Consider the following 11,768-nt stretch of genomic DNA (forward strand, 5'->3'; position numbering starts at 1 on the left):
AGTATGCCCACATAATGTTTATGGCTGATATAATTCAACTACCCTTGTGTAATATGTGTTGTACCTATCTAGAATATCTAGTAAGTATATTTTCATTTTCTGTTAAAAATGCAACAGCAGGACTCCATAATTCCAAATCATTGAATGTTTCATGTGATTTAATGTAGATTTGCTTTCTCACTAATGCACTTTTGACACAAGTAACATTAGAATTAGAATATTATTATTGAATTTACAATTATTATTACATACAGGGTCACTTAGAATTTATTATTAGCTAGGTACCTAAAAGTTAATTTATAGTCATTTTTAATGGGTAGCTTGGTACTACGTACCTAGCTTGGATGAGAAACGCATATTCTACTTCTAGGTATTGAACTTTTTGTGTTCCGAGTATGGAATTTTAAAATGTTCACTTGTTTCTTGTTCTTGGTTTAGTACAAAATGCATCATAATACGAGAAAAAAGTCGATAAACCCACGTTACCTACTTGTGTTGTAATAATAACATACTAGGTGCTATTTGCTACTGTTCTCCACTCGCCACATATCGTACACTCAATACTACCAAGATACTAAATTACCTTGCCATGTCTTACACACAATAATATTACCAATACCTACTAAAATACCACCTCTCAAGTGTAATATTCACGATCAATTCTCGAAAAAAATTTCCCACTCAGTGGGGAGCTTTTAGATTCAGCTCTCCCTGGGAAGCTGAGTGTTACAGGCGCCGACCATCTTTTGTTTTATCCACGTTCAAAGCCGTAAAATTATGATTATTTATGATTATTCTCACTTCTAGCCTTTTGAATTACAATAACCTAGAGACGAGAGCTTTTTTCCTCACAGGGAAGGTTAATTAAGGGCATTGTGTTGAAGGTCGGTTTGTTCATTGAATGGAGTTTTCATTTGATCTAAATATGTAAAAGAGCTTTTTTCCTCACAGGGAAGGTTAATTAAAGGCATTGTGTTGAAGGTCGGTTTGTTCATTGAATGGAGTTTTCATTTGATCTAAATATGTAACGGAAATGCACACAATTTGAGACGCTTTATTATTGTACAAGTCGAATCTACACGCTTTTCTTCTGGTATTTACCTACTCTTGAGTTCGAAGTGGAAAAATAAAAGTAGGTACCTAGAGATCCTATACATGTTTTATTTCCTTCTTCTTCTTCTTCTTTTTTTGAGCAAATAGACTTTTTGTACCTATCTAAAAAAAGACACATTCATTTTGTATTACCCCAGTCCCTACTTACCGAATATGTATTTTCAGACTGTAATATTTACAGTATTTACACAAGAGCACAAAGAAACGAGACGAAAAAATGTGCACGAAATATTAATGTACCTAATGAAAAGTAATCATTTCGTACAGGGTCTTCTGAAAGAGAAAAAAAATCCCATGATACCTACAATAAATTGAATACCTAGTAGACTATAACCATGTAGGTATTCAATATCATCACACCTGAAATAGTATGTATTGTATTTTTCTTTTATAGCATTTTAAAAAACAAACCTCTAAAAAAAAACACAAAAAACAAACCTCTAAAAAAAACACTCTACAATAAGTAGGTACTAAATTGGAAGAGGTAAAATAGTAAAATTACATCTAGCTGATATATTATTATAAAAGAGAGCTTTGGCACACCCACTAATGAGTCTTTATTGAGTTGCACATTGCATAACTAAAAATTATTAACAGGCATTCACACAAATTTGTATTATTTATGGATACCTAATTCAATGGTGTTGGTGATAAAATATTATTTCATATTCATACACCTAGTATTTAGAACTATAGGTACACTGTAGGTACCTACTTATAATAATTATTTTATATTGTTACCCAGAAGATTCTTTAAAAGTAGAAAGGAATCTAGGGAAGATTTTTTTTTTTTTTTAATATAGGGCAGGTAGTTAGGCATGGAAAGTAGGTGATACTTTTTCGAAACCCTTAACATGAGCGTTAAGAAATTGAAAGAAACTAGGCAGGTAGTTAGGCATGGAAAGTAGGTGATACTTTTTCGAAACCCTTAACATGAGCGTTAAGAAATTGAAAGAAACAGTTTCATGTAGAGAGAGAGAGGGGGGGGGTTTCCCTAAGAGAAAAAATTCAAACACCTGAGAGATCCCCGTTAGAAACATTTGTACAAGAAGCAATTTATTTTCAAATTTTGTTTTCCTTTCTTTTTTGCGGTGTATTTATTTTCCAGTAACGATGTTTCCTACACACTATTTATTGTGTCAACAGTTTTACCCGCTCCTTGTACATCTAATGGGGTACTTGAAGTGGTTGAATAATTGGGCATCCACTTGAAAAAATGAAATAACTTGAAAACAGTTAAATAAAAGTTGCAGAAAAAAGAACATAGGTACTTGAACTGGTTCTGTTGGTATTTGCAAAGTCAAGTGTTGTTGAAAACTTTTGATTGGATTTTTTGCTCACTTTTGTCGATATTTGGCTGATTTTGAAGTCAATAAAATCAGCTACATAAATGTAGGTGAAAAGCAATTAGATTACTTATATCTAATGAGTTTGACATAAACAAACTTGAAACTTAGATTATGGTCCCCGCCATTAACAGAACTTTTTACCTTATATTTACGTGTACTCTTTTTTTTTACGAAAGTCCAAAGGTACCTAATCATCAAGAGTTATGCTGATAATATTTCGTTTGCATAAAGGTAGGTACAGTACCTATAAAAAATGCATGGAATTTAGACGTTATCACATCCGGAAATTCAGACGCTCTTTTTAAATAGACGCTCCAGCTTTTTATTTTCCATGTTGTACATATTAGAGTTTACATTTGGTTTCCCATATCCCAATAGAAGCTATCCCTAGGAAAACTATTAATTCATTTTATAACTAAACTAGTGGTTGACCCGTCCTTTGTACGGGACCATAATAATTATATTTGGTTACCAGTAGTACCTAGAGCGGTTTTGAATGCTTCTTTTTCATTAGTAGACACTAGACAGGTTGGAGTCATCATCAATTAATTTGAAATACATAATTAATACTCGTATGTAGGTATATACATAGATATTAAGTCCAAATAAATGCTGTTTCCAAAATGAAAGTTACAGATGATCAAAAATTAAATCAATATTTACACTTTACAGTGAATAAAAAAATACCTACCAATGTTTTTTTTCCTCTTTTTAGGTACCTATCTATTTTTAAATGAATTGTAAATTCTAACTACGACATTCCATGCTTAAATTTAACTACTACTGCTACTAAAATTTACTGCAAATTAACTACTTATTTACAAATATTACAACTTTAATAAAAGTATCTCTTGTTATCTATGAACAAAACTGATTCTCCACTTACCCACACTGTCATACTGTCTGTCTGGAATTCCTTCAGCTCTGTTGTAGTACAAACTTTTCATGTGAACATCTGCATCGGATCCCTAGAAAGACAAATCGAAATGAAGCAATCAGATTTAACTAGGATAACCTATTTGTAGGAAAGAAATAATGTAGGATAACTTAGGTACCTATAGTACACTTGGTACAGGTGTATGGGCTTAAAGTTGGAACGTACCTACCATAATTATTTTAATTTTTTGGAGGATTCGGGTCTAATCTCTTTATTAAATTTTCATATTGTTCATTGTTGGTAGATGAAAAATGTAGGTAGGTATATGTAGTTTTTTTTAGGTAAAACCATTATTAATATTTTTGCTGTAAAGCTTGAAACTGATTCCACAAGGCCGCATACCTACTGAGCGTATGAATCAGTGAGATGATCAAATTTTCGGAGGTTGCACGCAAACCTCACACAGGCATTTTGAGCCATCTGTAAGCTCTGTCCAAGTTCCCCATTCAGACCACCGTATACACTGTCACAATAGAGGAAATATCAAGCACTTAACAAGCCATGGAAAAGTTCTGGCTAGGACCCAGAGAATTTTTCTAATTTGTACCAGTAGTAAATTAATCACTTAACAAGCCATGGAAAAGTTCTGGCTAGGACCCAGAGAATTTTTCTAATTTGTACCAGTAGTAAATTAATTAACAAGCCATGGAAAAGTTCTGGCTAGGACCCAGAGAATTTTTCTAATTTGTACCAGTAGTAAATTAATGTTCTGTGTCCTTTTCTAAACAGGGTTTATACGCTTTTCCCGGAATGAAATTCCATGACTTTTCCAGAAAAATTAGGGGGCAGTGGTACTTAAAAATCAGTAAGATTACCCCTTCATTTAAATAAAATATGCAACATGCAGAACGTCAAGAAATATGAGGGGGAATGTGCCGCAGGCCGTTTTTCAGAACGACTTGAATTTTTTTTCGAGCTTAAAAAACATATCAAAACTGAATTTTTGAAATCGTGTCTCAGGTGTATTCGGATCAAAAATTTGTGCTCTGGCTCGTGGTTTTAACAAAAACAGTTTTTCGATTAAAATGAAAAAGTTATGACCTAAAAAATGACACAAGGTCCGTGATTTTTTAAAAAGTGGTTTTTTGGACGTTTTGTCCTAGAGCAATGAAATTTGGTATGATATACCGGTATGGTCCGAGGACGCGACTGTAACAATTTGGTAAAAATCGGACACTCATCCAGATATCAACCAAAGTCAGTGTTGCTTCGTATTTTTCGGAAAAAAAAAAAATCAATTTTTTTTTTCGATACTTTATATGATTCCTTATTGCAGGGGGAGTTTTTTAAGATAGAAAATTTTCCAGTAAAAATCGGCTGCCGTAGGCGGCTTAGGTTCGGAATTTCGTTGAGATGGTTGCTGCGCTTGGCGGTATTTTGACCGCTTTTGGACAGATTTCGACCGTTTTTTGGCGGTTTTCAGCTTAGCTACAAAACGGTTAGAGATATTGTAAAAATTAGGGTAAAAGAACACTCAAATAAGAATCATTCAATAGGATAAGGAAAGTCGTGTGTTGTACAAGAAAGAACACTCAAATACAGATTTCGACCGTTTTTTGCGGTTTTCAGCTATAGCGACAAAACGGTTAGAGATATTGTAAAAGTTAGGGTAAAAGAACACTCAAATAAGCATCATGATAGGATAAGGAAAGTCGTGTGATGTTCACACCAGATTTTTTATTGCATATTATTATTCCACGCAAAATTTCATGTACAATCGTCTATTCATTCATTTTTAGCGATTCGCGGTTTCGCGAATTCCGCGAACATCAAAACTAACTGGCATGTACCTGTGTGACATATCATTTCACAATGTTTTTCCTTCATAAATCATGTGGTAACATCAGATTTAGGATTGAGACCATTTTTCGTTCCGAGATATTGACATTTTTTAATCCCCCCATAAGAAATACACGGGGAACACAGTTTGAGGCCAGCAAAACTTTTCCTACGTTTTATATTTTGCTCTCGCTCCCTATTTTTTATTGCATATTATTATTCCACGCAAAATTTCATGTACAATCGTCTATTCATTCATTTTTAGCGATTCGCGGTTTCGCGAATTCCGCGAACATCAAAACTAACTGGCATGTACCTGTGTGACATATCATTTCACAATGTTTTTCCTTCATAAATCATGTGGTAACATCAGATTTAGGATTGAGACCATTTTTCGTGAATTTGCCAAAATTTGCAAAGTTCACGAATTGACAAAGTGATTGAAATGTACCTTGTGACACATCATTTCACAATGTATTTCCCTCATAAATCACGGGGTAACATCAGATTTCGGATCGAGGCCATTTTTCGCGAATTCGCAAAATTTCAATCACTTTGTCAATTCGCGAACTTAGCACATTTCGCGAATTCGCGAAAAACGGTCTGAATCCAAAATCTGATGTTACTAAATGATTAATAGAGGAAAAACATTATGAAATGATTTGTCACACAGTTCATTTCAATCACTTTGTCGATTTGCGAACTTTGCGAATTTCGGGAATTAATTTCGCGAATTCGCAAAATTTCAATCACTTTGTCAATTCGCGAACTTAGCAAATTTCGCGAATTCGCGAAAAACGGTCTGAATCTAAAATCTGATGTTACTAAATGATCAATAGAGGAAAAACATTATGAAATGATTTGTCACACAGTTCATTTCAATCACTTTGTCGATTTGCGAACTTTGCGAATTTCGGGAATTCACGAAAAATAGTCTTAATCCTAAATCTGATGTTACCACATGATTTATGAAGGAAAAACATTGTGAAATGATATGTCAAATAGGTACATTTCCGTTAGTTTTGATGTTCGCGGAATTCGCGAAACTGCGAATCACAAAAAATGAATGAATAGTCAATTGTACATGAAAATATACGTAAAATAATAATATGCAATAAAAAATTGGGGTTCTCATTTGTAATTCCAAAGTTGGTACCAAGTTTGCGAAAATAGCGAACTTCTTCGCAAATTTCAATATTGCCAAAAAGTTCTTTGCAAAAATCAAAGCGTTAAGGTTTTTTTTTCGAAAACTCTAACAGATTCGGAGCAATTTGAGTGGGTCATACCCTCATACATTGGTGGACACCCTGTATAGGCGGCTTGGGACTTGGAAAATTTTTTACATTTTTTTTTTTTTTTTCAAATACTTATTCCGTAAATGTAATCCCCCACAAAAACATAAATGTGAAAAAAAGGCCAAGTTCCTATCCAAAAATGTCGGCCCTTAAAAATGGTGAGATCAGAAAATGAAGGCCAAGTCTGCATTTCCAATTTTTCGTGTCTGCCGAAAATGCTGGATCTCAATTCCTTCAACCTTCTCTCAATTTCAACTTGGCAATGTTTTTCCAACTCAAATTAATACCTAAATACGGTACCTAAAATTAACATGAAAATAAAACGAAAACATTGCCAAGTTGAAATTGAGAGAAGAGAAGGTGAAATTGACACTTTTAAGGGCCGACATTTTTGGATAGGAACTTGGCCTTTTTTTTCACATTTGTGTTTTTGTGGGGTATCTCACTCCTTTTTTCTAAGTGTGTATTTACACATCATTAGTAGGTACAGATCTCCTTATTACCTAGCTATTTGCGAGGTTTTGAAAATATTCGTGAGTTGTTGTTGATGTTTTTGTTGTTGGTGTTTTGTTGTAGTTGTTGGTGAAATATCTTTTTGATACCTAAGTAGTTTAGTCATTAAAAAAGCGGTCGAAATACTGTTAACTGTAAAAATACAGGAAAATAGCGCTAACTGTTGTTCCGATGTTCATAAAATTTACTAATGAGGGGGTTTTAGGTATGGTTTTGGGGGGTCTACTCTCATAACTTTTTCAATATCTCTAACCGTTTTGTGAAAACCGCCAAAAAGCGGTAAATTCCGCCTGTGGGCGGCGCCCAGTGCAACTTTTGCCGATTTTCAGATTTTTCCCTTTACTTTCTCATCAAGACTTACCATCCTGCCAAATTTCAAGTTTCTAGGACATCGGGAAGTGCCTCATAATTTTGATGAGTGAATCAGAAAAAGCGGTTAATTCCGCCTGTGGGCGGCGCCCAGTGCAACTTTTGCCGATTTTCAGATTTTTCCCTTTACTTACTCATCAAGCCGCCAAAAAGCGGTTAATTCCGCCTGTGGGCGGCGCCCAGTGCAACTTTTGCCGATTTTCAGAGTAGGTACATAGGTACTGGTCGAATAAACTACGGGCTAAAAAATTCCCGGAGGGACGGGCCCAGCTTGTTACCATTAATTATAGGGCAAAAAAGGACTTTTTTTTTAAAAAAAGTTTTTTTTTAGGCTTTATGGCAGGATTCTCACACAGCTCTTCCACCCAACCAAAGATAGGATAGTAAAAAGGGGAAAAAGAAGAAGAAGAAGAAGAAGAAGAAGAAGAAGAAGAAGAAGAAGAAGAAGAGGAAGAAGAAGAAGAAGAAGAAGAAGTGAGTGAGTCAGTCGTAAAATAAGCGATTTTCAAACCGTTTATTCTATCCCTTCCGGTAAAGCTAGAACTTTTGAATTTCGCAGGTATAAGTAAAATAAGCGATTTTCAAACCGTTTATTCTATCCCTTCCGGTAAAGCTAGAACTTTTGAATTTCGCAGGTATAATAAGGAAGTATAGGTTAACATATGGTCCAAATTTTGTGAGATTACATTGAAAATTGACGGAGTTATGATAGGGGTAAAAATGTGTCGAAATGTTTCGTGTAATATACACACTGGCTTGCTCAGGCCGGAACTTGGCCTGGCGCACTGCCGTGCGTCTAGATAGAAAGTCGTGTGATGTTCATACCAGATTTTTTTTCTTTCGCAATTTCAAACAGGTTCCCAGAAAATCAATGTAAGCATAAATTCTGGGACACCCTGTATATATTGAAGTCAATTACCTCTGGAGTTTCTCCTAGAATCCATTTTCCATTTGGAGTGAAAGTATCTGGGGAGTTGTGAAGTACAGGCTTGGTGACATTTTCTAGAATAGGAAGTCGGTGTATGGCTTTCTTCCATAATGGCGCTGAGGAGAAACAGAGAAAATGAATATGTGCGTGAGTGAATGAGCAAGAGAGAGAATCCTTCCTAGTTTTCACACATACATATACGGTTTCATTCGATCCAGTACGTATTCGGTCATACCGATAGGTGTGAAACGATGGAATCAAACACCCCTGTTTTCACACATACATATACGGTTTCATTCGGTCCAGTACGTATTCGGTCATACCGATAGGTGTGAAACGATGGAATCAAACACCCCTTCGACACGAATAGGTCAGGTTTGAAATTTGAATGTGTGTCGTGTAGAGTGATCAAGAACTTTTGAAGCTTTCCACACTTGTACACTTTCACTTTTGGTTTTGATCTGATCTGGTCTGCACACGTCATGTGAGTCAGTGTGTGGGTAATACAGGTTTAAATGGGAAAATGTCGTATACAAAATATCTCAAGAACGGTGTGTCATAGAGCGATGAAATTTGGTATGCTATCCCGGTATGGTAAAAGGACGCGACTGTAGGTAACAATTTGGTAAAAATCTGGTGTGAACATCACACGACTTTCCTTATCCTATTAAATTATGCTTATAAATTTGAGTGTTTTTTTTTTACCTTACTTTTTACAATATCTCTAACCGATTGGTCGGTATACCTGAAAACCGCCAAAAAGCGGTCAAAATACCGCCAACCGCAGCACCTATCTCAACCAAACGTTTTGTGTTTCATTCTTGTCACATTTATGAACTACATACCAAATTTTAAGTCTCTAGCTCATACCGTTCCCGAGATATTGTTGATTTACACCGAAAACCGTCAAAAAGCGGCAAAATACCACCAAGCGTTGCACCGATCTTAACCAAAAGTTTCGTGTCGCATCTATGTCACATTTGACAGCTACATACCAAATTTCAAGTTCTAGCTCTTACCGTTCTCGAGATATTTTGTTTACAGACAGACAGACAGAAGGACAGACACACGGACCAATGGCTGAAACTTTGGATTTAGGCTCTAGGGACCTCAAAACGTGTTTTGGCACTAAAATTTGACCATCGAAAATTTGACCCGATTACATTACTTTCCTTCCTATAGGATAAGGAAAGTAAAAAGACGAGAAACTCCCGATCGGCCGCCGCAGGCGCCTCGGGACTTAGTAGTTGGATTTTTGAAACCCCAGGGAACAACTGGTAGTCGACTAGCTTAAGAAAAAAGGTCATGGCACCCAACTGGCGTTCGTCCGTTATAGTTAGGTACCTATATTATTTTTTCTTTTGATATGTTTGAATTGCATTCATCCATATTTATGTATTTATATACAAAACCGGTTAAATGTTCCATGTAATAATAGATTTCTCAAATAAATAATGAATTGAGGAAGGTATAGAACCTTCAAATTGAGAAAGGTTCTATTTAAAGTCTCATCTTAGACAAAAGAGGCTGAGGATTGACCTCAAACTTTCACCAACGTATTCTATTTTTCAAGGTCTTTTAAGTTTTGTGTTGAAATTTGGTGGTTCCTATTTAAGATAGATTTCAAAGTTGACCCCCTGATTATGTTTAAAAAAATCAAACTCAGTGTGAAATGTTTCCCCCTGAATATAATTTGAAACGTATTTCAGTTCAAAATTCAAGTTTATTCTCTAGTTTATTATTATTATTTTACTAGCCTACGTTACATACCGAAGTGTTTCCAATCAGACGGGCAATGTTTCTTCCAGTTTTTCGGTATTTTCTGCAGTCCCACGAATGCGGGCTTGGCGTCAGGTTCGAATCCCCCCACCATGAAACTACCCCTGGTTGTAAACTCCCGTATGTATGTGTAGGAGTCATAGTCACGAATGTAGGGTAACGAAGAGACACCAGGGCTCACTGTGTCCGTGGTCACATAGAAGTGTTGAGCTGGGTAGATTGGAATCCGGACCTTGGGATTACAAAGCCAGCCAAGTTCTCGAGACCACTATGGACAATAAAAATCTGGTGTGAACATCACACGACTTTCCTTATCCTATTGAATGATGCTTATTTGGGTGTTCTTCTATTGTCACCTTTACAATATTTTTAACCATATAGGCAGTAGGTGTAGCTGAAAATCGCCAAGAAGCGGTCAAAATACCGCCAACCGCAGCACCTATCTTAACCAAAAGTTTCAAGTTACATACTTGTCATATTTGTGGACTACATATCAAATTTCAAGTCTCTAGCTCATACCGTTCCCGAGACATTATTGAATTACACCGAAAACCGCCAAAAAAGCGGCTAAATACCGCCAAGCGTTGCACCGATCTTAAACATAACTCCGGCCCTGGTTGTTGGATCGAACTTAGTGTTGTACCAAAGTACTACGTTCTTTAAGACCTTTGATTTGATGTATACAGGGTGTTCATTGTTCAACCTAAAAGTGCCCCATAGGAAACTAACCCGTAAAATCAGTTTTTTGCTCCTTAAAAGTCCCCAATACACTTTTCGGGTCAACTAAGCATTCTTTCTTATGGAACTTTGGACGAGAAATCGATTGGTGTAACTTTCAAGACTGTCCGACTTACAGTTAAGGAGTTACGGTTTTAAGACTCGGCGAATTCAAGAAAAAATACTGTTTTTGAAAAGGCCTTCAACGGTTTCAGTTAAAGATATTTGACAGTTAAAAAATCATTCCTGTGTGATTTTTTACGCCAAATCGAATGGTGCTACGAATTCCATCAAAATTTCATCAATTCTCGTGAAAAGAGGACAACGAAAGGTCTATTTAGCGTTACAGACAGATGGAAATTTTTCTAATGTGATTTTTGGAATCATGGATGCATAAAGGTGGGTTTTCACCAATGCGATTTTTGTCGGAGTCGCGCGACAAAAATCGCATAGTGGAAACGTGTCGCGCGACACGAAAAAAAGTCGTGCGACCATGCGACTTCTATCCGATGAAAGTCGGTCCGGATCAAAGGAATGTCGCGTAGCAATGCCAGTGGAAACGTGTCGCGCGACTCTTCATTTTAGTTTGTTCCTTATTATGAGTGGGAGTGCTTTAATTTTAATAAAATTTTAATTTTTTTTATAATTTTCATCACCCTATATCACGTTGAATACACAGCTTAAAAAAAAAAATAAATTAAAATATTTTTTAATTGCAAGTGAAAACAGGTCACGTCGCGCGACATTGTCGCGCGATTTTGTCGCGCGATAGAGGTCGCGTTGGTGAAAACGCACCTTTATAGTGCCTGTGTTTGTAGAACTTATTTATACTGCTCATATGGGACTAAAGAGTCGCCTTACAATAGCAGTTTGTATTGGTTGAGTAGGTACTTGTGAGTACCTATACACTACACAGGCATGCTTACTGGAACTTAGCCTGGCGCACTCTCGTCTGATCAGATTGACAGTGAGGGTTATGTCCTATATAC

This window comes from Diaphorina citri, unplaced genomic scaffold (assembly GCF_000475195.1).
Source record: "Diaphorina citri unplaced genomic scaffold, Diaci psyllid genome assembly version 1.1 scaffold15, whole genome shotgun sequence".
NCBI lineage: Eukaryota > Metazoa > Arthropoda > Insecta > Hemiptera > Psyllidae > Diaphorina > Diaphorina citri.